At 44.1% G+C, this 6,000-nt stretch overlaps 1 long non-coding RNA gene across 1 annotated transcript in view; it reads left to right on the top strand.

Moving 5' to 3' along the window:
• Window positions 1–805: 805 nt before the first annotated feature.
• LOC142072970 (uncharacterized) overlaps window positions 806–6,000 on the top strand; it is a 32,619-nt gene continuing 27,424 nt past the window's right edge. Inside the window, exon 1 of the long non-coding RNA XR_012669605.1 lies at window positions 806–986. This is a non-coding gene — a long non-coding RNA (uncharacterized LOC142072970). The remainder of the gene's footprint in view (window positions 987–6,000) is intronic.

The following is a 6,000-nucleotide window of genomic DNA, read 5'->3' as shown; positions in this document are numbered from 1 at the left end:
ACCAGCAGTGTGCTAATCAATAGGCAGCATGGTAGGTTACTTCTTTAGTCCTCTAGCTATGGATACTGGGATTTAAAATCTGGTATAATTCACAAGCCAAGATGAATGTGCTGCACCAATTTAGTCTTGTTAGTTATGCTGAATTATTGCATTGCCCAAATTGATTCTCTTTGCTCTAAAGAGGCCACAGACTGGAATAAAAATGAGTTGCAAGTCAGGACTGAGGAACAGTTGAAGAACTGTGTGTAGAAGTCTGTGTAGCATCTGGCCACATATGGGACAAGGGGGTGCGAGCACTTCCTTTCCTATGAGGCAAAGCTGGCACTGTAAGCCAAAAGCCTAACGGGAAGAAATTGTCTCAAGTAAAATTGTACTCCATTTTGCTTATTTTTGCCTGATACTCCATTTTGCTATCTTTGAATTAGTAAGAAGAAATTGCTCTTAGTTTATTTTTTGCTGATTGCGTTAACATTTGTTCTTAGAAGGATAGAAGTTTTATGGCTGTAATTGGCTTATTTACTGTTTGGTGTGAGTGAAGAATGTATGGTAAGTAACTGAGAAAGGACAACGGGCCGGACGGTCAAGAAGGAAGTGGAGGAGTCAAGAGGCACTAACTTTATTATCAATCACCCAGATGGCAGATTGTCGACCCTAAAGCAAAGGCATACACCCCAAGGATGAGATAAGGAGTTGAGCCAAAAGGACAGATAAGAAACAGCTGCGGATCCTCCCAGTTACAACTCAAAATAATGCTAATTAAGAGCAACCTTGAATATCTCATGATTGACAGCTCCGGTGTGACACGGCAAGATCCATAGACTTGTATGGAAACTTATCATATAAAAGAAGGGTGTATTGCCATGGAACTTTGGGTTTGTTCTGCATCAACATCGGAGCTTCAAATGCATTCAACAGAGGATCAGATCCCCTCTCTCGTCTGCTGTTTCAGCTGGCCACTGGAACTGACCAAGCAACACTAAGGACTGGTAACTATAAAATCCAGCTGCAGAACCTTTTGGTGTGCATGTGTGAATGGAAGCATATGCTGATTTTAATGCTTAAATTGTACTCTCAACAAATGCGGCGTATTGCCTTATCCCCTTTTTAAAAAGATTCCATGTGCTTCTTATAAGCATAACAGCACTAGGCATAAGAAGATTAAGTAATTGCATAGGGCCCCGAGCAGCTCAAGGGGATGCCCTATTAATTATTAGAATATGCTGTGTGTGGGGAGGGAGCAAAAATATTCCTGTTTAAGGGGCCCCCTCTGGCACTGCTAGGATGTGCTGAGCACTCCCTATTTCCATGGTCTCCAGTAGAAGTTAGGGGACATAGCACATGAAAGGCGTTGTGGCATGTTGTGAGATCAGGCCTTGAAACAAGATGTAGCCAGTACTTTGTCTTGTCCTTTAAAAAACATATATACATAGAGAGAGAGTAGACCCTACAAAATAAGCAACATCTTGTGCACTACTGCTGGCTCATTAGCAAACAATGTGCCTGAGTCTGCAGGCCATAGTCAGATTACACCCCCTGTCATAACCATAAGGGTGGCCTAAAATTCCTCCTTACCTGTAAGTGGTTAAGAAGCTCAAATAACCTGGTTGGCACATGACCAAAGGAACCAATGGGGACAAAAGATACTTTCAAATCTGGGGTGGGAGAGGCTTTGTTCTGTGTGTGTTCTCTTGGGAAGCAGAGAAGCATCAGGTCAGAAAACTTCAATCCATGTCCTCCAAACCAGCCTCTCATATTACAGAAATTGTAAATAAATGCCAGGCAAGGCGTGTTAGATTATCTTTTGTTCTGCTTGTGAATTTTTCCTTTGCTGGAGGGAGGTTTATTCCTGTTTTTTGTAACTTTGAAACTAAGCCTGGAGGAAGTTCTGTTGTGTTTTTGAATCTTTTGTTACCCTGTAAAGTTATTTTCCATCCTGATTTTACAGAGGTGATTTTTACCTTTTTTTTTTTTAAATAAAATCCTTCTTTTAAGAACCTGACTGATTTCTCTATTGTCCTAAGGCCCAGGGGTTTGGGTCTGTGATCACTTTGTAACCAATTGGTTAGGATATTATTCCCAAGCCTCCCCAGGAAAGGGGGTGTAAGGGCTTGGGGGGATATTTTGGGTGAATAGGAACTCCAAGTGGTCCTTTCCCTGGTTCTTTGCCTAAATCACTTCGTGGTGGCAGCATACTGTTCAAGGACAAGGCGGAATTTGTGCCTTGGGAAAGTTTTTAACCTAAGCTGGTAAAAATAAGTTTAGGAAGTCTTTCATGTGAGTCCCCACATCTGTACCCTAGAGTTCAGAGTGGGGAAGGAACCCTGAAACCCCCCCACTGAGAGTTTGCCTGGGAGGCTTGCTTGCAGGGCTTTATATATCTCCTAGAGCAGCTTCTGCATGTCTTGTTTGCAACACAGAAAGACACACAGAACAGCAGAATGGTGCATGAATTGAGTTGCATTCTCCTAAGTTGCTAGGGAGACTGAATAAAGGGGCCACATTCTGCTTTCAGGTAAACACATGCAACCGCAGGGAAGTCAATCTGAGGGTAGAACTTGTTTCAAAGTGCATGTACCCAGGTGGATCAAAGACTTTAAACAGCCAAAAAAGTACAGAACTGTTCAGGGTCATTGTGTTCTTCTAGCTCCCTCAGGAACACCAGTCACAGGCAGATTTTTTTAGTTCTTTCATCCCATTAATCAGCACTTTCTAATTTTTAATTGTGACCTATGTAACTAACTGTAGCAGGAGATACATATAGCTCTTAGTGAAACCCCAACCCAGTATATTCAGCACCAAAATCACAGGCCTTTACTAATTGAGCTGTAGCTCTTCTTTAGCTGACAGATAACAGGTTTTAGAGCTACTATAACCAGAAACATGCTCATACACAAGATCAAGGTACTATTCGTTATTTATGGCTTTTTATTGCTAGGCAGAAGTCTTCAGATGGAGCACTGACACATATATGCCCTACAGGTTGATTGAAAGAGTACACTCTGCAGGTCAGAGCTGACAAATAATCATAAATACCATCTGGGTACTTGACTTGGAGAACCAAAGTCTGAATCAATGTCTTCAGGCTACTTTTTATAGAAAGGGAACAGTGAAGACGAAGGATCTTGGACTGCGGTAATCTTTAGGAGCAGGAGAGGATGGCTTTGCAGAAGCTATTATAAAAACATTTTCACACATTATGAAGTTCAAGTAATCACAGGATTTAACTCCCTTAAAGTAAAAAAACCCAGTGCCCACCCAACAGCAATCAACCACCTCACACTTTGGCATGTTCGACAGTCACTACTCAAGGGTGGACTGGGACTGGATTTAGTGGACTAGAAATTGCTGGTGAGAAAGGAGGTGCACTGGCAGAATGCTTGTCTGTACAATACCTGGATATTGTTAGTCACTCAATTTCATGAATAAAATTCATTCATTTTTTAGGAAACAAAATGAACATGCAACAAACTACTATAAGCCAGGAACTTATGTGGCACACCTCAGCAGGAGGGTCACATGCACAACCTGGACTCTGTTCAGAGACTGCATGTTATATTAGGAGCACCAAATCAAAGCCTATATTTTAATATTTTTGGAGCTATTTCAAAGCAACACAGTACTTATTAAATCAATGAACCAGCTAGCAGGCTACATTTGGTATAAAAATGTATGTCCTGAACTGATTTCTATTGTAATTACTTAAACATACATCTATCAAAAATTCATAATGAACAACAGTGAAAATATAATCCTAAATCCTCCTTCTGTGGGGCAAACATGAAAATGCCATGATCGAATTTGACAGCAGAACCTAAGAAAGTCTTGCAAATGTTAGAGAGGCACTGAAGGGTGGGAGAATCCTAAAAAAAGGCAGGTATTCCCTTAAGAGGTATATTAATCTACTCCTAGTAATCTAATCTTTGTGAGAATTGAGTGTTCTATCTATGTGCATTTCTAAAGCACCCTTTGGCACAGTATCTAAGCATCATAGATAAGCATAAAATACCAAAACAGGTGGAACCTGCCAGCAGAGAGGCCCATATCTTCAAAGGTAATAAGGTTCCTAACTCTCACTGAAATCAATGAGAGTTAGGCACCTAGATAGGTTAATTAAGGCCCAGCTCTTCAAACATATCTGCCCTTATCTAGCCCTTTATTTCAGATAGTTCTTCTCTGCTTTTGGTTTATTTGTTGACTTAGTTTGTGAGATGTAATTCTCTTCTACCCTGCTGCTATGCAAAGAGGTGTGGGCTGGCTTTGTGACCTGAAGATAGAGAGGGTAGGGGGGTTCCTCCCATTCTCCTTTGGGAGGGTGTTCCAGCTCCTTGGGCCTACAGTTGAGAAGGCTGCACTTCTTGTATTCTCTGGTCTATGGCCCACATTCTCCCCTGTGTTTGGGCTGCTTTGTGCTTCACTGCAAATGCAAAGTGGCCCTGAAGCTGGCATAGCTAGTCATGGGAGCATCACTGCAGCCCAGGGTTGTCTTCTAGTAATGAACAGCCACTATAATGAACATGCAAGTTTAATTATTGTGGCCAAAACTTTGTCTGAGAGGAATGGACTCAGGACCAGTTTTGTGAAATATACTTCGCCACCTAAAATGCAAATAAGGCACCTAGACACTTCTGAAAATCCCACTTGGCACCTATCTGCACCACTGGGCATCTAAACACTTTTTAAAATCTGCCCCTGAGGCCTCCGACTGTCTGGATTTCTTACATTGTCTTGGGAAGAGGACAGGGGCATGTGGCAGAATCCTTCTAGCTGCAGAAGGCCCCAACCCAAGCAGGAACACAGGTTGAGGGAAGTGGTGCAGGGAACATTGCTGTGGAACTCAGCTGTGATCACAGGGGAGGCTGTGTGGGGGATTGAGTCCATTTACTGTGCAGCTCCACTGGCAATAAACACTACATGGATGAATTTGAAAGAGGCTGAATCATTTTCTATTGCAGCCCATGAGTTGAGTTGTACAGTTGTCACGGAACAGCTGTGAAGGTGCTCATGCCCTGGTTATGCCCTCAGAGAGGACTTTATCCCTCACATAAAGCCCTCTTTTTCAGGTTGTGTGTGGGGATGAGAATTTCACACTTAAAACAAGTGGATGGGAAAACAAGTCCCTGAACCACATTCAATACATGCCTAGTTTGCTATCAGTTCTTGATTTCAATTCGTTTCCCTGTCATGGGTTGCACTCACACCTAGACATGTCTCCTCCTGGTCGCTCTGGGGATCAGGTCTGGTCAGGCATTGCACTCTCCTCTGGCTGTGTCTCTCCCTTCATCCTCTCAGCCCGCGACCCCTTTTGCTCCAGGAACTGCAGCTTCCTCTTCATGACATAGCCCTCCAGCCACATCACTATGAGTGTTTCCCATGGGGGTGGGGTGTGAGGGATGTGTGTAACAAAGTCTTTCCAGAACAAATCTCCTAGGCAGTGAACTGTCCTCTACCTGGTCCGTGCCACATTCCCAGTGGCTGGTAGAGGAACCCAGGTCCACTCTCTACTCTGGTTCCAGCTGAGGGGCCCTTCAAATCAGCAGCCAAGGTCTGCACGCCTATTCCTTGCTGCTTTTTCCTCTGAGCCTTCTCCTATCTTCCTGGCTTCCCCTCTCTTTGAGTTTGCCAGCCTCCCAAATCCCTCCTCCCATGGAGTAACTGTGGGCTGCCCTCTCTAGTCCTGAACACACCTACCTCCTCCCAGGGACTGACTGCAGCCTACATCCCTACAGCTTGTTGTGTTGCCAGCCTCCTGCCTAGCGCAGCTTCTTCTAATTAAATCCCTGCTCCCTGGCTCCTCCTCCAGGTGCAGCCTGGGGAGTTAGATTGTCCTGCTTGGCCACCATAACCCTTTCAAGCCTAGGTCTGGGTGGGAGACACCCCATCACACTGCCCAAACTTTACATCTGTGTGTGTCAGCCAGGGCCAGCTCTCGGTTTTTCGCCGCCCCAAGCTCAGGTGGGGCTGGGGCTCACAGGCAGCGCTGGGAGCGGAGGGAGTGATGTC

The sequence above is a fragment of the Caretta caretta genome, chromosome 8 (genome assembly GCF_965140235.1).
Source record: "Caretta caretta isolate rCarCar2 chromosome 8, rCarCar1.hap1, whole genome shotgun sequence".
In the NCBI taxonomy this organism is placed as follows: Eukaryota; Metazoa; Chordata; order Testudines; family Cheloniidae; genus Caretta; species Caretta caretta.
This window is presented reverse-complemented; position numbering and strand designations above follow the sequence as displayed.